General features: G+C 42.9%; 1 long non-coding RNA gene across 1 annotated transcript; it reads right to left on the bottom strand.

Annotated features, from left to right (window-relative positions):
• Window positions 1–989: 989 nt before the first annotated feature.
• On the bottom strand, window positions 990–25,901 carry LOC132404669 (uncharacterized). The gene is made up of 3 exons (XR_009515640.1): window positions 25,747–25,901; window positions 2,123–2,245; window positions 990–1,616 (listed from the first exon to the last, which is right to left on the bottom strand). It is a non-coding gene; the product is annotated as an uncharacterized LOC132404669 (long non-coding RNA).
• Window positions 25,902–26,156: the final 255 nt, after the last annotated feature.

Genomic DNA, 26,156 nt, shown 5'->3' with positions numbered 1-26,156 from the left:
CAAGTAGGCAAAGAAACTTGAATACTTGAAGGGAATACACTCTGATAAAGCAACAAGGCTTATTTTCACCATGAAAGTTTTCAGTAATGAAAAAAAAAAATTTCAAAACATGTTTGCCAACATTCCACAACAAAACAGTGGTGGTTTCAATTTGGATATAACATTTCATTGCTCATTGATAAATCTGGGAAGTCCCATACAATGGGAAATGGATTGGTTTTGCTAGAAGTAAGGGAGGTTCTGAGAATATATTTGTGTAAGTCACCGGACCAAATATTTAAGGCGAGTCCAGTCAGCAACAACTCTGTTCAAAGATGATGAAATATCTAAGAATGTGGAAGACATATTATGCAACATACTTAGGACAACAGAATTTGCTTTGGATGAGTATGCTTTGCCAGACAACAAATCTTTGTTTCTTGGCTATGTTTGCTTCATAAAAGATGAAAGCATCATTCAAGAGTTGTTATTTGCAAAGGAATTAGAAACAGATATGAAGGGAGAGTCAATATTTTGGGTGCTGAGCCACTTTTCAAAGAGAAGGAGATTCTACTCACCAAATTTCTTGCTTGAGCAACAGATGGGGCACCATCGATGACAGGACACTGTCGTGGCTTTAGTACTTTTTGGAAGAAAACTGTACCTAACACATTTACCATTCACTACGTAATTCACAGACAACATCTTGTTGGATAAAAACCTAAATAATCAGCTAAATAAATGATAAAATACTGTTATCAGAGTGGTAAATGAAATCAAGTGCCATGCTCTCAATTCTCAGCCACTTGGAGAGGTATGTATTGAGGATGATGAACAGTTTGAATGCTTGCTATTACACAGAAGTCAGGTGGCTCTCAAAAAGAAACTACCTGAGACACTTCTATATGCTTTTTGAAAATGTGATAAAATTATTTGAAGACTTGAATGTTTCATTCAGTAATCAACTCAAGAATATTACTTACGATATTTCTTTTTAGTCAGAATAAATTGCAAAATTTTATAAAATTAGCGTTTGATTACAAGGAAGTGATTTGAATCTCATTAAAGTCAAATCAGTCATGTCCATATTGCTGTCCAAGGAAACTATTTAAGCGCAACATTGGCCATCACAACCTTTTCCAATTTTTGGGCCTTTCTGAGTTGGAAGAGAAAGAAAGAATTCCAGATGATGATCTTCAAGTATACTGTGCCCACTTGGGTGAGCTGCAAAAAAACATGTCAGAGAGATTTCAGGATCTTCTCACGATCCAAATTCCAGATTGGCTAATAAATCGATTCCTGAACACTTGTAATGAGGAAATAACAGTAAGGATGAAAGCTGAACTGATCTAGTTACAAAATAACTTTGAGCTGAAGTTGAGATTCAAAAAATCATGTCATGTAGAAAGAAATCTGTTGATGCTATCATGTATTGTGGAAGAATGTCAAGATGTTCTTTATTGCCTTTCCAATATCATATTTAGGGGAATGCAGTTTCAGTGCAGTCATCCAACATTTTTCGAAGCAATGAACAGCTGCAAGTTTCAGAATGTGTGGATCTGAGACTGGATTCAATGAGACAGTATTCGATCTGATGCTGAGAAGCTGATATCACTACACCAAGCCCATCCATCTCACTGAAAGGTAAAAAATAATGAAGCAATGAATAGTTAGACTCCTCATATATGCTCTAAAATTGTTAATGAAAGTAGTTTTTGCTGTAATTAAATAGAGAAATTATTTTATTTGTCACTTTAAATAGACTTGAATAAAATGTGCAATTACTTGTCACCATTTTGAATTTGCTTTTCTATTTTCTTTCCCTGTGCATCATAATCTTTATAGTTTTTATGTGAAGGCCAGAAAGAGAGGGAGGGTCACTGGGGATGTGGTCTTGGAGTCAAGGGGGTGGTAACACAAAAGGTACCACTACATTAGATCAATGCTAAAATAATGACTATCAAGTTTAGACTGTATGTAAGTGAATCAAATTCCGTTTATTTATCTATACCATTTTGAGAACGGCTTTGCACCTTACAGTTCTTTTAAATTTGTATCTACAAAATGAACTTTTAGCCTAACATAAATAATAATCTAAATGACCACTTTATACAATATATATTCCAATATGATTTGAATTCACCTGCATTTGTTGAAAACTGTGCCTTCTGAAATCAATCTCTCATTCAGCCTTTGGAAATTTTATAGTGCAGGACATAATAGCTTAGCATTTCCTTCCATTTATTATCCATGAAATTGAATTAATCTGTAAAATAACAGCAGTTTATAGCAGAAGAGAAATAAGTTGCAAATTACCACACACTGCTGGAAAACTTATGTTGCTCAAAGTCTCAAGAAAAAGTTCTATTCATGCTACAAAGATGAATAAATTTCAACACTGTATGTCAGAATCAGTAGCAATTCCAAAGGGGACACAGAACAGAGAGATCTGGGGATATCTGAACAAAGATATTTGTAAGTCCAGAACAGCTTGAGAAAGGGGTTAAAAAACAAAATGGATCCTGGGATTTATAAATAGTCACACAGTACAAGAGACAGCATGATAAAAACTCTTTTATAAAAGATTAATTCAACTTCCACTGGAATATTGTGTCCAGATCCAGGCACCAGACTTTTAAAACACTGTTAAAGCTTTAGAGAGGGTGAAGAAGAAAGAAGCTTACATGGACGTGGGGGATTGTTCCCCATGGAACATAGAAAATTGTAAAAGAATCTGGAAAACATAACTAATGTCATTATGTAAGTAGAGAGAACCTCTTTCCGTTGGCCAAAGAACACAAGGGTGGTTGGCAAAATAATCAAATGTTTTTTGGATTAAAACTTCTCTGTGCAACTTGTGCCCTGAAATATGCAGCCAAACTCGTGGACACTCGTTTGTAGCATTCAAAATGTGAACTGGATCTATATCTGAAATAAAAGTCCCACTTTTCAGCAAGGAAAAGTGGAATCGGTAGATTGTTCATTAATATAGCCAGTACAGACAGATGGCACAAATAGTCCAAATTCAGAATCTGGCTTATTATCACTGTTTTATATGATGTGAACTTTGTGGTTTTGCAGTAAAAGAACACTACAAAGGCATAAAATTACTATAAATTACAAAATATATAGTGCTAAAAAGGCATAATGAGAGAGTATTCATGGACTGTTCAGAAATCTGATGACGGAAGGAAAAAAGCTGTTACTGAATTGTTGAGTGCAAGTCCTCATTCTCTGTACCTCCTCCCTGATGGTAGTAATGAGAATTGAATTGAATTAACTTTATTACTTACATCTTTCATATACATGAGGAGTAAAGATCTTTACAATATGTCTCTGTTTAAATGTGCAATTTATAGTAATTTATAATAAATAGTATGTACAACAGGACAGTCAATATAACATAAAAATACAGTTGTATCAGCATGAATTCATCAGTCTGATGGCCTGGTGGAAGAAGCTGTCCCAGAGCCTGTTGGTCCTGTTTTTTATGCTGCAGTACCGTTTCCCAGATGGTAGCAGCTGGAACAGTTTGTGGTTGGGGTGACTCAGGTCTCTAATGATCCTTCTGGCCTTTATTACACACTTGTCTTTGTAAGTGTCCTGCATAATGGGAAGTTAACATCTACGGATGCTCTGGGCTGTCTGCACCACTCTTCGCAGAGGGAAGTGCAGTTCCCATGCCAGGCACTAATGCAGCCAGTCAGGATGCTCTCAATTGTGCCTCTATAGAAAGTTCTTAGGATTTCAGGGCCCATACCAAACTTCTTCAAGCATCTAAGGTGAAAGAGGCGCTATTGTGCAGTTCAGGATGGTAAGCGGCCTTAGTAATGAATACCGCCTTTTCGATGTGGCATCTTTTGAAGATGACATTGTTGGTAGGGAAGGCTTGTGCCCACAATGAAGATGACTGGGTCTACAACCTTGCAAGAGTCTTGCAAGGGTAACATACCGAATCTCATTACACTTGTAACGAAGTTGAACAGCTGGTGTTACTTCGTCATTATTGCACTTCCTCCGAGATGTTCTACGATTCCCTGAAATGTACAACTACCTTCAGCCCCTTCATCAGTAACAGACACAGAGAAGATCAAGATAAGGGATGTTTGCTAATAGTCACATATTATTCAGTTTATGTCCCTTTGAATTGTGAAGTATTACATATCTGCATACTGTAAGCAAATAGCACTCTGATGTGGCCTGAGGAATGGTAAGTAACAATCTCACATCACTATTACTACACCCACAAGACAGTCAAGGCACCTTGTCTATATTGGGCAGAACCACCATTGTGTATGATGTCAGAACCTCCCAGCACCTACAACACAAATGGTGGGAACTTGGTGGAATGTTTTCGGTTTGCTTTGAACTGAGCAGCTACAGCAGGACTTTGTACATTTGATACCATCCTGAAGAAAGCAGCCCACTTGACTGGTACCCATTCATCACTTTAAATGCTCCATGATAAGTGATGGACCTGTACAATCTGGAAAATGCATTGCAACACTCCAATATTCCTTCAACTTCACATTCCATTGCCAACCAGGGAGACAAGGGCAATTTGCACATTGGAGGGGAACTCACAACTGGTATTCTCATGTTACACATCACTCTAATCCATCATTTCTTCATCAAGGGTGGGTCAAACTCTACCCAAGAGCAGCCTGGGAGGATCATTACTGCCCAGACATGGCAGATCAAGGCTGCTTCTCACCAACAGCTTCTCACAAGTAGGTAGCAATGGATAATAAATCCTGGCCTTGGTAATGATAGTTACCACCTGTGAATAAAAAAATACATTTGATAGTAATTCCTCCAAATCCCTTTTTGTCATACTTCTGTTTCGTGTATTGTCCATGAAGTGCCAGCAATCAGGAAAATCCAAGAAGGTCTTAATGCATGGGACCCTATTTTCACTGCTGAAAGCAGTTTCAGGTTGAAGATTGAGAAAAGAGTCCAACAAACTGGGAGCTCCCACTCTGCTGAGCACGTTTATTTTTTCTTGAATTTTGCTGTAGATAAGATAAAATGCTTTGTCTCTGAATAGGCAAATTATGAAAAGTCTACAAAGCTAATGGACTGTGAGACAAATTATTAATGGCCCATGAAACAATCAACTTAATGGGCCTGCTCAGCTTTCTTCAATCCATGCTTTCTGACAAAGAATTAATTCAATAGAGCAACCAGATGATTAATATATGTTTCCTCCTATGGCAAAATATTTTCGGGATATGATTTCCATAATTTCAGCTGCCATTCTCTCATTTGAAATGTTCTGCACAGGTGGTCATTATGTAAATTATAATTTTTTTTTCCCAATTCCCCCAGGTGTTACAGCAGCACTGGTGAAACAAACTATGGCAATATAACAAAGTGTTAAGTTCTCATGCTATTACACTTTTACTTGCAAATGTTTCTTGGCCAATAAATCACATCACTATTTAATATGCAATCACCCTTCTCACTTTAAAGTGAAAGGGACAGAACGGAAAAGGCCAGGAGTATAGGTTCATTAATCTTGGAGTTGCTCGTTATTCTTTAGGGAAGAGAGGTTTGTCCAAAACATGCAAACCAGTTACAATATACAATTTTCAGTCACTACCAGAAATCAAACTCCATAATTATGATAACTCCCATTAATTAACCATTGTGAGTTAATAAAAATTGAAGTATAGATCAACTCAGCAGTAAATCGGACAAATTATTTTGACTCCTGCCCAGAACGGTTGCACAAGTGCTCACCCATACAGAATTTCCAGCAGAAGAGCCAACAAGATGACCCGTCACATCCAAGAAGCATCCTGCAAGATCGAGAGGGCACTAAGTGGGGAGTAGACCTTAGTCATCATGTTACTGTACTTTCCAATGGCCTTTGACAGCTTGCCATTATCAAAGACATTTGAACCACCTTCAAATCTTTCTAACATCGGATTTAAGGATGACTCAAATGGACTGAAGTAACACAAATAAATACATTTCATCAAATAACAAAGTAATTAAAAAATAACTCAGACACCTGTATTTTCCACAGGATCAGTGGAACTATTGAAATAAATGGGGTGGATTTTCATATGCCTTCCCTGGCATGAAGCTGGGAGCTAGCTGCAAAGTGCATGCACAGCCTTTCTCCAACACTCCACTGCCGGGCTCACTGCTAGGCACGTCCACCGAAAGGGCACTGCACTGACATTTGACCTCTAGCTCATCTCAGAGCTAGAGGTCAAATATCAGTGCATTTTGGCCAAACACACATGGGCTTTTAAGACAAGTTGAACTTTAAGACAAGATCAACTGCCAACTCTCAGCTTTCTACACAAATACAGCTGACAGTCAGTGCAATTCAGCCCAAAGTTATAATATCAGCAAATATCAGAAATTCACCAGCTGCACAAACAGATGCACGGCACAGTCTAAATGCTACATTTTAGGGTAGTGACACACTTCATCCCACTTTCTTGATAATTCTGAAACAAACCAGCAAGGTATTAATATCATTCTGTTCGTCAGACATGGTATGAGATGATTGTCAGTATGTCATATTATCTGGTCTTGCTCATTTGGACCTCTTCAAGTTGGATAGTCCAGCAGTGGTATACTAGGAAGTCCAAAGTAAAGAAAAAACATTTCCCTGGTATCACAGCTGTGTGCACTACCTTTAGACAGAGCTTAGAAATCGTACTTAACTTATCCAGAAGCTGAATTGCTGCTCTGTTTAAAGCTTTTTGCATCCGGCAAACTAGTTGAGTTAGCACCATTTTTCATGGCCTATCACTCACAATCAGATCTACCTGGAAGAGATCACACATGCAATCACTTCTGGGGAAATGGCCGCTATCAGGAAGCTGGAAACAATTTACACTGGTACATGTGATGTTCTCCTAGAGTCAGTTAGCCATCAAATTCTGTTGCTATTTACACAACATCCATTTTGATGCATACTGATGTAAAGCTCAAATGCATAACCCTCAATTACTGTACCTCAGTACAACTAGGAGCATATTGTGCCAGCTTGTTTTGATGTTTTTAAGGACACCAAGAGAGATGGCTGCAATCATATTCAGAAAGTGAGCTCTAACTTACAGTGCTTCCTCCAAATGTATTTATCCAATGGGTACATCACTAGTTGTTAATGTTACGGGATGTGGGCCTCGCCAGCTCAGCCAGCATTAGTTACCCATCCCTGGATGTCCTTGAGAAGGTGGTGATGAGCTGCCTTCTTGAACTGCTGCAGTCCCTGAGGTCTAGGTATACCCAGAGTGCTGTTAGGGAGGGAATTCCATCATTTTGACCCAGTGCCAATGAAGGAACAGCAATATCTTTCCAAGTCAGAATGGTGAGTGATTCCATTGTTGGCATTGCATTATTGAAGATGATCACTGTACGGACTGGGTAAGTCTGGGATTTCAGAACAAGAGTCAAGGCTATGTTAATAGTGTAGAGCAAATGCAAAAGATTCTGCAGAGATGCTACATTTTGGCTGGAACTTTCTGCCGAACAATCTATTCATGGTTTAGAGTTTCCAAAACGGTCATTATTATGATATTTTACAAGACCTTCAGTCATATTTTTGTGTCTGGATTGCTTCCTCAATGCAGTGTTGAGCCCAATTTCCTCACTGCTGGTTAGAGCATAATTAAAGTTCTGAGACTGTAGCTGAATTTGATAGATGGTTACTGACAATATGAATATTCCTTGTTTCCACCAATATGTTTTGACTTTATAAACTACAAAATGAAATATTAATGTTGCCTTTTCGCTGTGTTTTCAGCTACACTTTACTGCCACTCACCAATTACACTGTAATCCAAAATCCTGATCATCTCTGCTTGAATACTCTCTATCAGAGAATTTCAAAGGTTCACAAATAAGAAATTATTACTCATCAGCAGAAACGTGTTCTTGACATCTTAACTCTCAATACCCCTCAACAAAATCTATTTCTTATATTCTTTGATGCACCATCAATAACTCTCAGAGACATGAGGTGAGATATAGGCTTTTATTGGCTGGAAGAAAGAACAAGCAGCAATTCACCTCCACACTGCATCCTGGAGACTGAGGCCGGGGCTCAGGCTCCAATCACCTTTATACCGGGGTCTGTGGGAGGAGCCACAGGAGCAGTCAGCAGGGGGGGGGGGCGTGTCCAGACAGGTATATGTAGTTCACCACATTCTTCTAATATAATCCCAATGTATATCTTTCCTCATGTAAGAACCCCAGGAGGCAAACTGCCTCCAAGGCAATTGTGAATGCCTGAAGCCTTAGCATGGATCCCTGACGCAGCGCAGTGATTTTTGCCTGTCAGTATGAAAACAATGATTTTATCTCTACTCTATTTCTTTTCATTTAGTTAATCCTCAATCCATACCAATATTTTACCCCCAAATCCATTGTGGCATCTTATTGAATACTTTGGGGAAACCCCAAAACCGACCATGCACCAGCACTTTTTTTTCTCTCCATTCTGGAAATTATATCTTTAAAGAAATACAATGGATTTGTTATGTAAATATAATGACCTATATTGACCTAATTACATTATGCTTTTCAGCTACAATATTCTGAAATCATTTCCTTAATATTAAATTTGACAATTACCTGTTCACTGATATTAGACTAACATACATTCCCTTAGTAGTTCTTTTCTCCTTTCTTGAAGGCAAACTTACATGACAATAAACTTGAACTTGAGTGTGTCATCTGCTATTTTCCAGTCCACTGAGACCTTTTCAAAAGCTATGAAATCTTGGAAGATCACAACTTGTGCACCTAGTATCTTCATAGCCACCACTTTCTGAACCTCCAAGGATATGGAATATTGTAGCGATGTGCTACACACAGCGCTGAAATAACGACACGCAGTCGGTAAGTCGTTTTGAGACTAGTTTATTCAGACTTTGTGGCACTGGCACTTAATCCCTAGCGCCCGCCCTCTCCGAGCGGAAATGACGTCAGAGGTGCATTACCAAAGTCTTTCCCCGCGCGCTGGCTATTTGTGAGCCGGTTTGCCTGCACAGATAGGGGGTCGCCACATAACCCCCCCCCCCAGAACAGGTGATACACCCCCCCAATGTCCACAGTCTGGATCAGCCTCTGTTTGGGAGGTCTGCCTCTGCGCCGCAGTGCCTGAACTTCGACCGGCTGCGCCAAGTCCACATGGGCTGGTTTGAGTCGGTCCTCCGTGAAAACCTCCTCTTTCCCCCCCAATGTCCAGAACGTACGTCGACCCATTGTTGTTGATCACCTTGAACGGCCCCTCGTATGGCCGCTGTAGCGGTGCCCGGTGTCCACCCCTTCGTACAAACACAAACTTACAGTTCCGTAGGTCTTTAGGCACATGGGTCGGGGTCTGTCCGTGCTGTTAAGTCGGTACAGGGGCCAGGTAGCCAAGCCTTTCGCGTAGCCTGTCCAGGACTGCTGCGGGTTCTTCCTCTTGCCCCCTTGGGGCTGGTATGAACTCACCCGGGACGGCCAGGGGCACGCTGTACAACAACCCGGCTGACAAGGCATGCAGATCCTTTTTGGGTGCCGTACGAATTCCAAGGGAAGCTCGTCCACCCAGTTAGGTCCTCTCAGGTGGGCCATGAGAGCCAACTCCAAGTGACGGTGGAAGCGTTCCACCAGTCAGATCGACTGTGGGTGGTAGGCAGTAGTGTGATGTAGCTGCGTTCCCAACAGGCTGGCCACAGCCGACCACAGGCTGGAGGTGAACTGGGCGCCTCTGTCGGAGGTAATGTGGGCCGGTACCCCGAAACGTCCTACCCAGGTTGCAATCAGTGCTCAGGCGCAGGAATTGGCAGATGTGTCGGTGAGCGGGACCGCCTCTGGTCACCTCGTGAACCAGTCTACCATAGTTAGGAGGTACCGTGCTCCTCAGGACACTGGTAGGGGGCCCACAATATCCACATGAATGTGGTCGAACCTCCGGTGGGTGGGGTCGAATTGCTGCGGCGGGGCTTTAGTGTGCCACTGCACCTTGGCTGTTTGGCATTGCGTGCATGTTCTGGCCAATTCACTGACCTGCTTGTGAAGTCCATGCCACGTGAACTTGCTGGAGACCAGCCGGACAGTTGTCATCATAGATAGGTGCACCAAACTGTGTATGGAGTCGAAAACTCGCCGCCTCCAGGCTGCCGGGACGATGGTGCGAGGTTGGCCGGTAGCCACGGCGCACAGGAGAGTCCTGGAGCTGCAAACCCGAGACTGCGGTCCTGTAGCTGGGCATCTCGTCATCTGCCTGCTGTGCCTCCGCCAGTGCTGCATTGTCCACCCCCAGGGACAGGGCCTGGACAGCTGGCCTGGAGAGTGCGTCCGCCACGACGTTGTCCATTCCCGAGACATGCTGGATGTCCGTCGTGTACTCGGAGATGCAGGACAGATGTCACTGCTGGTGAGCTGATCAGGGATCAGACACCTTCGTGAACGCAAAGGTCAACGGTTTATGGTCCGTGAACACGGTGAACGGCCTGCCTTCTAAGAACTACCTGAAATGCCGGATTGCCAGATACAGTGCCAACAGCTCCCGGTCTAAAGCACTATACTTGAGTTTGGGTGGTCGTAGGTGCTTGCTGAAGAACGCCAGGGGTTGCCAGCGCCCCTCGATGAGCTGCTCCAGCGCCCCACCGACTGCTGTGTTGGATGCGTCCACCATGAGGGCGGTTGGAACATCCGTTCTGGGGTGCACCAGCATCGCGGCATCTGCCAAGGCTTCCTTGGCTTTAACAAAAGTGGCCGTGGCCTCCTCGTCCCAAGTAATGTCCTTGCCTTTACCCGACATCAGGGTGTACAAAGGGCGCATGATACGGGCTGCTGAGGAGAGGAAACGGTGGTAGAAGTTCACCATACCAACGAACTCCTGCAGGCCTTTGACCGTGTTGGGCCGGGCAAAGTGGCGGATCACGTCTACCTTGGCGGGCAGAGGTGTTGCCCCATCTTTGGTAATCCTGTGGCCCAGGAAGCCGATGGTATCGAGACCGAACTGGCATTTGGCCGAGTTGATCGTGAGGCCGAAATCACTCGGGCGGGAGTAGAGCTGGCGGAGGTGGGACAGATGCTCCTGACGACAACTGCTGGCTATAAGGATGTCGTCCAAATAGATGAACGCAAAGTCCAGGTTGCGTCCTACCGTGTCCAATAGCCGCTGGAACATCTGTGCGGCATTCTTCAGGCCAAATGGCATTCAGAGGAACTGGAACAGGTCGAAAGGGGTGATGAGTGCTGTTTTGGGGATGTCTTCAGGGTGCACCGGGATTTGATGGTATCCCCGGATGAGGTCCACTTTGGAAAAGATTCTTGTCCCATGCAGGTTTGCTGCAAAATCCTGTTTGCGGCACGGGGTAGCGGTCTGGAGTTGTAGCCTTGTTCAGTCTGCGGTAGTGGCCGCATGGTCTCCAACCCCCAGCTGCTTTGGGAACCATGTGCAGCGGGGAGGCCCATGGGCTGTCGGACCTCCGTACAATCCCCAATTCCTCCATCCTCTTGAACTCCTCCTTCACCAGGCGGAGCTTTTCCAGGGAAGCCTTCGTGCGCGGGCATGGAGGGGTGGTCTCTGGGTCGGTATGTGGTGCTGAACCCTGTGTCTGGGCATGGCTGCCATGAACTGCAGTGCCAGAATCGATGGAAAGTCCACCAGGATTCTAGTGAATTTGTTGTCTGACAGCGTGATGGAGTCCAGGTGTGGGGCCAGCAACTTGGCTTCACCCAGGGAGAGCGTCTGGAAAGTCTCGGCATGTACCAGTCTTTTCCCTTGCAAGTCAACCAGCAGGCTGTGAACTCGCAAGAAGTCCACCCCCAGGAGTGGTTGGGCCACGGTGGCCAGTGTGAAGTCCCACGTGAACTGGCTGGCGCCGAACTGCAGCTGCACTGTGTAGGTGCCGTAGGTCCATATCGTGCTGCCATTTGCGGCCCTCAGGGTGGGTCCTGGCTTCCTGTTGCGGGTGTTGTACCCATTGGGGAGCAAGACGCTGATCTCCGCTCCAGTGTCGACCAAGAAGCGGCGTCCCGACTGTTTGTCCCAGACAATTGTCATTAGCGGCAGCTGGCCCCGGCCCTCGCAGGGTGGGCGACAATGGCAGGCTTTTGTGCTCCACCACTGGTGGTAGAAACAGCACTGTTCACTGGCCTCCTCACTCCTGCCTCTGTGTTGTGTGCGCCCCCCTGCTGGGCCTGGTCTGGTCCGCTGTTGGGCGCGTGGCCTGGTAATCTGACCGACGGACGCCACGCTCTCCCTCTTGGCTTTCCACAGCACGTCTGCCCGGGCCGTCACCTTCCGGGGGTCGCTGAAATCTGCGTCAGCGAACAGCAACCTGGGCGGCCATCTCCTGGTCAAGGGCGCTCACCATGTGGTAGTAATGCATGGAATCAGAAGATATCTGCCAAATCTGGAACTGGGCTTCTGCTTGGCTAAACCGCACGCGTGGTCGCAGCGTACAGAAAGTCAGCAGTTTTAGCGAAACTGCGTGAACAGATGAAGAGTCGGTCATCTTTGGTCCAAATCCCGTTTGGACCGTCGGGGTCACCAATGTAGTGATGTGCTACACACAGCGCTGAAATAATGACACGCAGTCGGTAAGCCATTTCGAGACTAGTTTATTCAAACTTCGCGGCGCTGGCATTTAATCCCTAGTGCCCGCCCTCTCCGGGTGGAAATGACATCAGAGGTGCATTACCAAAGTCTCTCCCCAGCACGCTGGCTATTTGTGAGCAGGTTCGCTTGCACAGAAAGTGGGTCGCCACAATATCCAATTATAGTTCAATAGCAATTTGTTAGCCTTAGAATGGCTAGTTTGCGTGGATATTTCCCCTAATGGTTTGAATTACTTTTAGTTCCTTACCCTCCTTGTTCTTTACCTTCCAAATAGTTAAGTTTTTTTTAAATATAAAGGAAGACACAAGTTACTTTTAATAGTTTTCCCATGTATTATTTTCTAATAAACCAGGTTTTATTTCTGGATGACATAAATAACCTACAATATTTTTTCATACTCTCATATCCAATTTCATCCTTTTCAAGCAATTTGATCTTTAAACTATTTCTGCTTTCTAAGGTTCTGTCAATCATCAGTCCATCTACCATTCTCTGAAATAGAGTGATTTTTCCCTGTCAACCTAAGTTCATCCTTCTCACTTGTTATTAGCTATGAAGGATTACTTTTTTGTGAAGTCTTTAATATCCAATCGTATGCATATTCATTAAAGTGATGTAATAGCTCTTTGAATGTTTGCTATTACTCATCTATCATTATGTCTTTTAATCTGAATGACTTCATCATATTCTAAATACTGCATCACAAAATCTCCGTACTATAGTTCAAAGCTCATTTATTATCAAAATATGTATATTAAATACAATCTTGAGATATGTCTCCTTACAGACAACCACAAAACAAAGAAACCCAATGGAACCATTAAAAAAAAGAATATTGTCAAACACCCAATGTGCAAAGAAAATGCAAAACATACAAACAATAAAAGTAAGCAAATAACATTCAGAACTGAAGTTCACAAAAGTGAGACCACAGCCACAAAACCAGTCAAAGTTGATCTAGGAATCCATTAGTTGCAGGCCACAGCCTCAGTTCAGCGCAGAGACAAGTAAACCTTGTGGAGCAGCGAGCTGAACTCCAGCCCATCCTTCTCCTTCAGCCACGACACCTGACCTTTTCAATCAGCCAAGAAGTGTCCTTGGCCTGGGCCCTGCCACTTTGGTATGATCTCCAGCCTGGGACCCACCACCTTGATTTGGCCCATACCAGACCTTTCCAATCAGACCCGTGTCTTAAATTGGTCAAGAAACACACACAAAATGCTGGTGGAACGCAAAAGGCCAGGCAGCATCTATAGGGAGAAGCACTGTCGACGTGTCGGGCCGAGACCCTTCGTCAGGACTAACTGAAAGGAAAGATACTAAGAGATTTGAAAGTAGGAGGGGGAGGGGAAAATGTGAAATGATAGGAGAAGACCGGAAGGGGTGGGGTGAAGCTGAGAGCCAGACAGGTGATTGGCATAGGGGATACAGAGCTAGAGAAGGGAAAGGATCATGGGGCGGGAGGCCTAGGGAGAAAGAAAGGGGGAGGGGAGCACCAGAGGGAGATGGAGAGCAGGCAGAGAGATGGGTAGAGAGAGAAAAAAAGAAACTAAGTATATCAAGGATGGGGTAAGAAGGGGAGGGGGGCATTAACGGAAGTTAGAGAAGTCAATGTTCTTGCCATCAGGTTGGAGGCTACCCAGCTGGTATATAAAGTGTTGTTCCTCCAATCTGAGTGTGGCTTCATCTTGACAGTAGAGGAGGCCATAGATAGACATATCAGAATGGGAATGGGATGTGGAATTAAAATGTGTGGCCACTGGGAGATCCTGCTTTCTCTGGTGGATAGAGCGTAGGTGTTCAGCGAAACAGTCTCCCAGTCTGCATCGGGTCTCACCAATATATAAAAGGCCACACCGGGAGCACCGGACACAGTATACCACACCAGCCGACTCACAGGTGAAGTGTCGCCTCACCTGGAAGGACTGTCTGTGGCCCTGAATGGTGGTGAGGGACGAAGTGTAAGGGCAAGTGTAGCACTTGTTCCACTTGCAAGGATAAGTGCCAGGAGGGAGATCGGTGGGAAGGGATGGGAGGGAAGAATGGACAAGGGAGTCGCGTAGGGAGCGATCCCTGCAGAAAGCAGAAAGAGAGGGGGAGGGAAAGATGTGCTTGGTAGTGGGACTCCCTTGTCCAACGGGATCCCACTACTTGTATGCTTATTGAATTTCTAGCATCTGCAGATTTCCTCGTGTTTGACTTAAATTGGCCAAACAGTGGGCCTTGGGCCCTATCTTAATTCCTGAGTATGGATCCATAATCTTCTTGAAGTGAAGAACTATTTCTGGCCTATGCTCACTGGGGCTTAGAAGAATGAAAGGGGATCTCTTGAAACCTAGTGGGTGAGTCTAAGGCCAGAGGGCACAACCTCAGAATAGAGAGGTGTCCATTTAGAACAGAGATCAGGAGGAATTTCTTTAGCCAGAGGGTAGTGAAGCTGTGGAATTCATTGTGAAATATGGCTGAGGAGGCCAAGTCATTGAGTATATTTAAAATGAAGGTTGATAGTTTCTTAATTAGTCAGGTTGCCAAAATTTATGGAGAAAAGGTCGGAGAATGGAGTTGAGAGGGATAATAAATCAGTCATGATGGCATGATGGAGTAGAATCATTGGGCCGAATGGCCTAATTATGCTCCTATGGTGTAAATTCTGAATTGCATGTTGTGTTTGTAAATTTACCGTTTACATTTCAGGACCAAAACACTAATAATGCTTCTCTACAGCATTATTTAATAGTTACTTTAAATATATTAGTACTTATCCAGTAATCTGCAGTTGAGTTACATCAAGGAATATTTGTTTCACAGTTTTATGGTCTAATTTTAGTGTTAGAATTGGAAAGCATGCCTCGGACAGTAATAGAGATGGACTACATCGACATGTATGTGGAGGCTTGGGCAAGAACGTAGATTTCCACATATTTCGACCAATTCCACAGTGATTGTGCTTTGGTCATGACAGATCCTCTGTAGCAGTTAGCCTACTTGACCAGCTTAGTCTCAAGAAAAACTCACTTGGCTCATGGACCAAATGGTCCAAAAGGCCTGTTTCTATAAGAGCACCACAGCATGCTCCAAGGATAGATAGATAGATAGATAGATAGATAGATAGATAGATAGATAGATAGATAGATAGATAGATAGATAGATAGATAGATAGATAGATAGATAGATAGATAGATAGATAGATAGATAGATAGATAGATAGATAGATAGATAGATAGATAGATAAATAGATAGATAGATATTCCCCACCAACTGGAAGGGGAAGGGCTGACAGACTGCTTAATCCCAGATAATTTAAAAAATAGAAACATAGAAAATAGGTGCAGGAGTAGGCCATTCGGCCCTTTGAGCCTTCACCACCATTCAGTATGATCATGGCTGATCATCCAACTCAGAACCCTGTACCTGCTTTCTCTCCATACCCCCTGATCCCTTTAGCCACAAGGGCCATAAATAACTTCCTCTTAAATATTGACAATGAACCGGCCTCAACTGTTTCCTGTGGCAGAGAATTTCACAGATTCACCACTCTCTGTGTGAAGAAGTTTTTCCTCATCTCGGTCCTAAAAGGCTTCCCCTTTATCCTTAAACTGTGACCGCTCGTTCTGGACTTCCCCAACATTGAAAACAATCTTCCTACATCTAGCCTGTCCAATCCATTTAGAATTTTATATGTTTCAATAAGAGCCCCCCTCGATCTTCTAAACTCCAATCTTCTAAGTTCTGTTATATTTCTCTGTATATTTCTATAGACCTGCACAATCCATTATGAATGACTTGGTTTTCATTTCCACTCCTGGCAATTTATATTGTGAAGGCATTCATTTTCTCTCTCAAGTTAGATTCAGCTCATTGGACTTGGAAACCCAGCCATTCACTGTAAAACCTGCAAAGCAGATCAATTCAGACACTGTAAACCTCAATGAACTATTTTAACGACTAACTTGAACCACGGGAACAAACTGACAGTCTACACCACTTTCCTCAGCCCAGAAAACCCTGGTGGCAGTGCATTGGAAATGGACCAGAATAGGTTTGGAATGCAAACATTGAAAACTTGACTCATCTTCTCCCTATTCACCTTTCGGCACCTTGCTTTATCATTTCACTGATCTTTCAAGAGGCATAACAAGAAATACTAGTGAGGTGAAATACCTGTTTGATTCAATCAATAATGCCAGGAAACCACACAACAATAGGTAAATCAAATTCCAGATTAGTTCAATTCGGCACCTTCTTAAAAACAAAGATAAAAATATAATAAACCTTGCATCTTACCCAATTCAGGAACTGACTTTGATTGAAAATTAGTTTGTCTTTAAAACAGGAAAATGTGACCAACATTTGAGTTTCTCAAATGTGTTCAGGAGAATGTCCTTCATCAGCATGTAGAAGTCCCAAACAGAGAGCATGTGATACTGGATTTACTATTAGGGAATGAGACAGGGCAGGGGATAGAAGTTTGTGTAGGGGAATACTTTGCATTCAGTGACCACAATGCCATTAGTTTCAAAGTAAATATGCAAAAAGGTCCAGAGCCTGAGATTCTAAACTGGAGAAAGGCCAATTTTGATGGTATCAGAATTGATGTGATGTGTGGATTGGGACAGGCTGCTTTCAGACAAGGTGCACTTGGAAAGATAAATTAAATTTTAAGAGTACCAGCCTTGTATGTGCCTGGCAGAATAAAAGGTAAAGATAACAGATGTAGGGAAACTTGGTTTTCAAAAGATATTAAGGCTCTGGTTAAGAAAAAAAGTAGGTGCTTAGCAGGTGTAGGCAAATAGGAACAAAATGCTTATGAAGTACACTGCTGTCAGGACTTGAGTTATAGGAATGGTTGAATAGGTTAGGACTGAATTCCATAGAACCTAAAATATTGGGTGGAGATTTGATAAGGGTATACAAAATTATGATGGGTATAGATAGGGTAAATGCAAGCAGGATTTTTCCACTGAGGTTGGGTGGGACCAGAGGTCATGGGTTGAGTGTGAAGGGTGTGAAGTTTAAGGGAAACATGAGGGGAAATTTCTTCACTCAGAGGGTGTAAGAGTGTGGAATGAGCTGCCGGTACAAGTGGTGCACATGAGCTCAATTTCAATGTTTAAGAGAAGATTGGATAGGTACATGGATAGTAGGGATATGGAGGGCTATGGCCTCAGTGCAGTCGATGAGAGTAGGCAGTCTAAATTTGTTTGTGTGTGTGTGTGTGTGTGTGTGTGTGTGTGTGTGTGTGTGTGTGTGAGAGAGAGAAACTAGACTCTGGGTATTGAGGAGTCTGATGGCTTGGGAGAAGGAACTGTTATATAGTCTGGTCGTGACAGCCCAAATGCTTCGATGCCTTTTCACAGATGGCAGGAGGACGAAGAATTTTGTGAGGGGTGTGTGGGGGATGCAGCGTGTGGTGTAAATGTCTGTAATGGTGGGAAGAGAGACCCTGATAATCCCTTCAGCTGACCTCACTATCCATTGCAGGGTCTTACAATCTGAGACAGTGCAATTTCCAAACCAGGCAGTGATGCAGCTGCTCAAGATGCTCTCAATACAACCCCCGTAGAATGTGGTGAGGATGGAGGGGTGGGAGGTGGACTCCCGACTTTACACTTCTGAATCCCCAAATGATAACATTAAGCAATTTTTAAAATAGCTTAAATATCCCCACGCTCTCTCCTGATCTCAAATTGAGACTGAATGAGCCAATATCATTAGAGGAAATATCTTCAGCCATCTCGTTACAGCAGATTGGTAAATCTCCAGGACCTGATGGGTTCCCTGTAGAATTCTTTAAATCATTTTCGTCACTGCTCTCACCTCAACTAACCTTGGTTCTATCTGATTTGTTTAAACAAGGTTATCTGCCAGCATCATTTAATGAGGCGTGCATCACTCTTCTAGCAAAGAGAGGCAAAGATCCAACAGAGTGCTCCTCAATCAAGCCAATTTCTCTGTTAAATGTTGATGTCAAAATCATAGCTGAAGTTCTGGCCCACAGACTGGAGAATATCCTACCCTCAATTATTTATGAAGACCAAATCGGCTTTGTCAAAAACTGCCTGCCCTTTTTTAATTTACGCCGTCTATTAAATATTTTATACTCACCTTCAGTTGGGATCCCTGAATGTGTGATCTCCTTAGACACAGAGAAAGTGTTCAACCATGTGGAATGGAATTACCTCTTTGCTGCTTTAGAAAAATTTGATTTTGGACCAAGTTTCATCACATGGATTAAACCGCTATTTTCGTGTCCCACTGTTTCTGTTTTGACCAACTCTCAGAAATCCGAACCTTTCAACCTCAAACGTGGAACCCACCAAGGAGGCCCTTTAAGCCCTTTACATCTCAATCTGGCCATAGAGCCACTGGCGATTGCGTTCCCCAGCTGTGCGGATCTGGCAGGGATTTGGAGGGAGAAAGTTGAGCACAAAGTCTCCCTTTATGCTGATGATCTTCTGCTTTTTATATCAAACCCGATCACCTCCTTACCCCCCCATCTTTTCACTCCTTAACAAATTTAGCCAGTTTTCAGGATACAATCTTGATTTACACAAGAGCAAACTTTTTCTAATAAATGGAGAAGCACAAGTGTCAGAGTACCATAAACCCCCTTTTAAGGTAGTGAATAACCAATTTACTTACCTTGGCGTTACAGTAAAAAGGAAATGGAAGTGTCTTTTCGGAGAAAATTTCACTAATTTGTTAAATCATACAAAACAGAGCCCAGCACAGTGGTCACCTCAGTCCATGTCCTTGATGGGCCAAATCAATGTTGTCAAAATGAACATCCTTCTTTTACGTATCCCGCAACTGGATAACTTACCAGCAAAGATAGAGAGGTCCGTTGAAGTCTGATGTCACTATTTTCAAACGTTTTTATTTATAAAGGGGCACAAAAGTAAGGTTAATACAAACATTCAGATAATGCACGTCGTCAATACTCAATCTAAAGCACGGGTATAGTAATAATCATCATTAAGAAGTAATCTCGACTGTTGTCTAAGGGATAATATATTGTCCGTTGGAAATATAAAAGTCACTCAAAAGTCTGCAGACTTTAGCCTTTTGGGGAATCGCTGGGTTTCACATGTTTTAGAGGGATCGGTGAAAAATGAAAAAAAACTTGCCCGGGTCTTTATGAAGCCACTCCGTAAAATCAGGGGAACGTTGTTTCCCCGATGTTAGTTCGAAGTCCTTCTCGGTATTATCAGCCACCCGCTCCCCAGGCAAAGGAGTTAGGAGCGCACGTGGTGTTGAGTGGCTTCCAGCCACGGGAGCACTGAGCGAGGGTGTCCTTCTGGTGCGTCGCTGGGGTACTGCCTCCTGCAGTCCCCTTTTATCTTGACTTGCAGAGTTGTAGATGTCCATCAAAGTAGGGTGATGCAATCCCCACCCCCACAATGCCCGAGGGTGTCCATATCCGTGGTAGCTGTCACGTAGCAGGGACATGCACGTCACACAGGTGCCTCTGAGAACAATGGCCAAAACCGTTGCATTGTCTCTCACTTCCTGAGTCCGAGACCTGAATTAATAGCGATCTTGCAATTCTCCGGAAGGAGGGGGCTGCTCCCGCCCCTTCGGCCCCTCAGAGCTGTGGTACATTCATAACACTTCCTAAATTCTTATACCTTTTTCAATCCATACCAATTCAGCCAGACTCAGTCATATCATCCTACTTATGGAAGGGCAAGCGTCCCCGACTGAATAAAGTCCATCTTCAAAAATCTAAGTGTTGGGGGCATGGCTCTGCCCAAATTCCACTTATATTACTGGGCAGCTAACATATGCTGTCTCGTCTTTTGCTCTCATTTTTACAACCAATCTGACTGCCCAATATGGGTGACAATAGAGCTGAACTCTATTAAGAATTTCTCCATTTCCGCACTTCTTGGATCTGCACTCCCCTTTTTTACATCTAAATCAATTGTTAATTTGGTTATCAGGCACACCCTGAGAATATGGGCTCGGTTCAGAAAGCATACTGGTCTCCATGGCTTCTCTCTTTCAAGTCCTATTCTACATAATCATCTCTTCCTGCCTTCTATACATGACCCAACATTTCAAGACTGGTACAGAAAGGGCATCAGGCGCTTTAAAGATCTTTTTATAGACAACTGTTTTGCATCATTTGAACAACTGTCTGCAAAGTTTAATCTACCCAACATTCATTTCTTTATATATTTGCAAATTATTCATTTTACCAGCCCTTTGATATCAAAATTCCTTGAGGCACCAGACACAAACGTCATTGATATGTTTCTTTGCATTAATCCATTGCGCAAAAGTCTAACATCTACTATTTCTGACAAGCTAGCGGCTCTAAGGCAAGCCCCCCTTGACAAAATTAAAACTGCCTGGGAGCAAGATTTAAATTTTTCACTGTTAGATGATGTATGGGATCCAGTTCTCAAGTTAGTTAACTCAACCTCTTTATGTGCCCACCGCTGCCTGTTACAGTTCAAGGTCGTACACAGGGCCCATAAGTCTAAAGCTAAATTATCTCACATTTACCCAGATGTTAATCCCTGTTGTGACAAATGCAAAAGGGGTGAGACTTCCCTTATTCGCATGTACTGGACATGCCCTAACTTGGAAAACTACTGGAAAGTTGTTTTCCAAACTTTATCCCAAATACTTACATACAATTTGGAGCTTTTGATTGCTCTTTTCAGCACCTCCAGAGAGGGGGACACACATTTAAGTCTGACCAAACATTGCACACTGTCTTTTGCCTCTCTTTTGGCCAGGCATGCAGTCTTGCTCAGGTGGAGGGATGCTGCCTTGCCCACCCACACTCAGTGGCTCAGGGATACAATGTCCAGTCTACACCTTGAGAAGATCCCTTATTCAATTCTCAACTTGGACATAAAGTTCCAAAAGGTGTGGGGACCCTTTCTTGAATATTTTCAGAATTCCTAACCAGACTAAAGATCCATTCTTTCTTCCCTTCCTCTGCACTTAAATCCCTGACCTCCAGCATTTTCTGATAAAATTCTATGGAATCAGACTTGTAAACATACAACAGTCTATGTATTAGCAAAAATACACCTTCTCTGTACCAATGTGGCTCTGTGGGGACAAAGGTTCTGTTTAACCCTTTTTGCTAATGCAATGATGGCTTGGAGTTGGGGACTGGGAAGGATAGGGAGGTAATTAAAGACTCAATGGATGCATCTCTTTCATAGATGTGAATTGTACATTTGATACATTTGTTATGCACTGCACAAACCTCCTTTATACTATGTTCTTTTTATTCTAAAAAAAAACAATAAAAATATTGCTGAGAAAGAAAAAATCCCTAATGTATCCACTTCCACCACCATCGCCAACAGCCCATTCCACACACTCACCACTCTCTGTGTAAAGAACATGCCCCGGACATCTCCTCTGTACCTACTTTCAAGCACCTTAAAACTATGCTAATCATTTCAGCCCTGGGAAAAAGCCTCAGACTATCCACACAATCAATGACTTTCATCATTTTCTGCACCTCTATCAATTCACCTCTCATCCTCCAAGGAAAAAAAGCTGAGTTCACTCAACCTATTTTCATAAGGGATGCTCCCCAATCCAGGCAACATCCTTGTAGATCTCCTCTACACACTTTCTATCGTTTCCATATCCTTCCTGTAGTGAGGTGATCAGAACTGAGCACAGTACTGCAAGAGGGATCTGACCAGGGTCCAATATAGCTGCAACATTACCTCTGGGCTCCTGAACTCAATCCCAGGATTGACGAAGGCCAATGCACCGTATGCTTTCTTAAACCACAGAGTTAACCTGTGCAGCAGCTTTGAGTGTCCTGTGGACTCAGACCCCAAGATCCCTCTGATCCTCCACACTGCCAAGAGTCTTACTATTAATAATATATTCTGCCATCATATTTGACCTACCAAAATGAACTACCTCAGACTTATCTGGGTTGAGTTCCATCTGCCACTTCTCAGCCCAGTTTTGCATCCTATCAATGTCCCGTTGTAACCTCTGACAGCCCTCCACACTCTCCACAATACCTCCAACCTTTGTGTCATCAGCAAATTTACTAACCCATCCTCCACTTCCTCATCCAGGTCATTTATAAAAATAACAAAGAGTAGGGCTCCCAGAACAGATCCCTAAGGCACACCACTGGTCACCAACCTCCATGCAGAATATGACCCGTCTACAACCACTCTTTGTCTTCTGTGGGCAAGCCAGTTCTGGATCTAGAAAGCAATGTCCCCTCGGATCCCATGCCTCCTTACTTTCTCAATAAGCCTTGCATGGGGTACTTTGTCAAATGCCTTGCTGAAATCCATATACACTACATCTACTGCTCTAGCTTCATCAATGTGTTTAGTCATATCCTCAAAAAATTAAATCAGGCTCGTAAGGCAGGACCTACCTTTGACAAAGCCATGCTGACTATTCCTAATCATATAATGCCTCTCCAAATGTTCATAAATCCTACCTCTCAGTATCTTCTCCCATTGCTTCAGCATGTTCCTGCTCCACTGAACTCATATCTGCAAACCTTGACTCAATTGTATCTCCCCAGTTCAGTTCCTTCCTACCTACATCCATGACACTTCACAGGCTCTTGATCTTTTCAATTATTTTAAGTTCCCTGGCTAGAAGCATCTTATTTTTACTGTGGATGTCTTGTCCCCATACACCTCCATCCCCCACCAGGAAAGCCTCAAAGCTCTCTATTTCTTTCTGGACATCAGTCCTAATCAGTTCCCCTCCACCATCACTCTCCTCCATACTTGTCCTTACACTCAATAATTTCTCCTTTGGTTCCTCGGACTTTCTTCATACAAAAGATGTAGCCATGGGTACTCGCATGGGTTCCAGCTATACCTGCCTGTTTGTCAGCTACATAGAACAGTCCATGTTCCAAGCCTATATTGGTGTCACTCTGCTACTTTTCCTACACTATATTGACGTTACATTGGTACTGCTTCCTGCACCCAAGCTGAACTTCATCAACTTTGTCTCCAACTTCCACCCTGTACCTCAAATTTACCTGGCGTATTTCTGTGTGGAATGAGCTTCCTGTAGAAGTAGAAGAGGCCAGTTCAGTTGTGTCATTTAAGGTAAAATTGGATCGGTATATAGACAGGAAAGGAGTGGAGGGTTATGGGCTGAGTGCGGGTAGGTGGGACTAAGTGAGATTAAGAGTTCGGCACGGACTAGGAGGGCCGAGATGGCCTGTTTCCATGCTGTGATTGTTATATGGTTATATGGTTATATATGGTTTATATTTCCCTCCCCTTTCTCAATCTCTGGAGTCAGCTTATCCACTGATGTCTATTACAAACCCACTGACTCTCACAGCTACCTGGTCTGACTACCTCTTCCCATGCAGTTATTTGTGAAAATGACAGCCCCTTCTTTCAATTCCCTCATTCTCACCGCATCTGCTCTCAGGATGATAATTTCACTCCAGAATGAAGGAGATGTCCTCCTTCTTGAAGGAAGTGGGCATCCCCTCCTCCACCATCAATGTTTCCCTCAATCATATCTCTTCCATTTCACGTACGCCTGCCCTCAACCCATCCTCCCGCCTCCCCACAAGGGATAGGATTCCTCTTGTCCTCACTTACCACCCAACCAGACTGCACATCCAGCACATAATTCTCTGTAACTTCCAATGAAGATGGAAAGCCATCTCCAATGGGGTCCCACATCAGGCTGAAGGGTCTCGGCACAAAACATCAACTGTACTCCTTTCCAGAGATGCTGCCTGGCCTGCTGAGTACCTGCAGCATTTTGTGTGTGTTGTTTCAATTCCTATCCTGTTAGTGATTTGTTAAAAGGCCTGTCAAACAAAGAACTAATGCTTTTCCCAAGAGTATACTCCGACTACATGCTGGACTCATTTTAATGTACTTGCTCTGCAGAAGACATTAACATTTTATGTAGAAAGCCAATTTTGCATTGTGATCTTTGTCTTTATATGAATGTATTATGCAGGTCTTTTCAAATATTTATTTACTTGTTTTTTAATGCTGTTATTGGTTCACTTACCCACAAGAATGGATACAAAGAAATGGGAATGGGAGTAGGCCATTTGATTCCTCAAAGCAACCCCACCATTTAAAAAGGCTGATCTGGTCCAGGCCTCAGGTCCAGTTTTAAAATCCCACAATTCCCCAACCTTTCAGAAATTATCTACCTCTCCTTTAAGTACCTTCAGTGATCCAATTGCCACAAAAACCTGGGGTAAAGAATTTCGGAGATTCACTACCCTGTGACAAGAAATTCCAATGCACCTCAGTTTTAAGTGACCAGCCCCTAACCTTATACATCTATCCTTCTGCCAGACACCCTCACTGTGATGGAAGCATTGCAACATGTCCTGTACCTATTCATGTCCCCTTAGAATCTTACTTGTTTTATTAAGATCACCACTCATTCTTCTACTCTATAGGTTGAATTTTTTTTTTAACTGCTAATGATTGTACAGCACTCTCAACTTAGGGATTAGCCTAATTAATCTATTATCGATTGCTCCAATGATAATATATATTTCATTAAAAGGGACCAAAGCCTCAGGTTTTGACAATACCTCAGGTGCAACCTCAACCTCAACAGCACCCTATACAATTGAAACAATTCCTCCTTAGAGGAAGAAAGGTCAATATGGCATTTTCTGTATTAGACTTTATTCCTATTTTTTCCATATTTTACACACAGAACATTTAGATTTGCCTGCAGTTCACCCTTCTATGAATTCTTACTAAAGTGTGTAACGCTTTCCCGTGTTCTCTTATGTTAAACCCGATTTGCCAAGATTTTTCCCACTCAGTCAACCTACCTATGTTTTCTTGCCAAGTTCACATAACCTCATTATAACGTGCCCTCCCACCTACTTTTGTGTCATCAGCAAACATAGATACCTTAGACTTTGCCCCAGTTTCCAGGTACAATGATTAATCCTTGATTTGCACAACCAATTATGGCTTACCAATTGGAAGAATTATACATTTGTTCAAACTCTCTTTTGTCTGCGATAATCAAAGTTCAGTCTTTGTTAATGTTTCCACAAATATTGTTATTTTTTATCTTGTGCCCTGCCCTTTTATGTACTCCTTATCAAATGCCTTCAAATAATTGAAATACTCTGCTTGTTACACCCTGAAAGAATTCTAACATTTACTTTCATAAAACTTTATTGCATTGGTCTGATTTCTTACCTTGATTAAAGTCTCCAGCATATTCTCAATAACAAATGTTCAGTTACTTGATCTATAGTTTTCCATTACTTCCTTTTCCACTTTCTTGAAAAAGAGCATTGCATTCATTGTTTCCTATCCACAGGCACCCTCCCTGGATTCAGAGAGTTTTGAACAAGTTCAACTCTCTGCCTTCTCTGACTTCCACCAAAGTGAAAAAAAACACATAAGCACAGTCATTAACTTATTAACTGTTAATATAATGAGACATGTATACAAACTGCAGAGCATCCACACAAAACCTACTGATTTCATTTACTGAAGTGGATCTCAATATAACCCTGAACATATTCCAGGATGTTATGTTGTTACATAGGTTATATTTTGAACATGGGATTTCTCATATTGCTTTTAGATTTGTCAAAATTTAC

This window comes from Hypanus sabinus, chromosome 2 (genome assembly GCF_030144855.1).
Source record: "Hypanus sabinus isolate sHypSab1 chromosome 2, sHypSab1.hap1, whole genome shotgun sequence".
Classification (NCBI taxonomy): domain Eukaryota; kingdom Metazoa; phylum Chordata; class Chondrichthyes; order Myliobatiformes; family Dasyatidae; genus Hypanus; species Hypanus sabinus.
The sequence above is the reverse complement of the archived record's forward strand: the minus strand, read 5'-3'. Positions and strand labels throughout refer to the sequence as shown.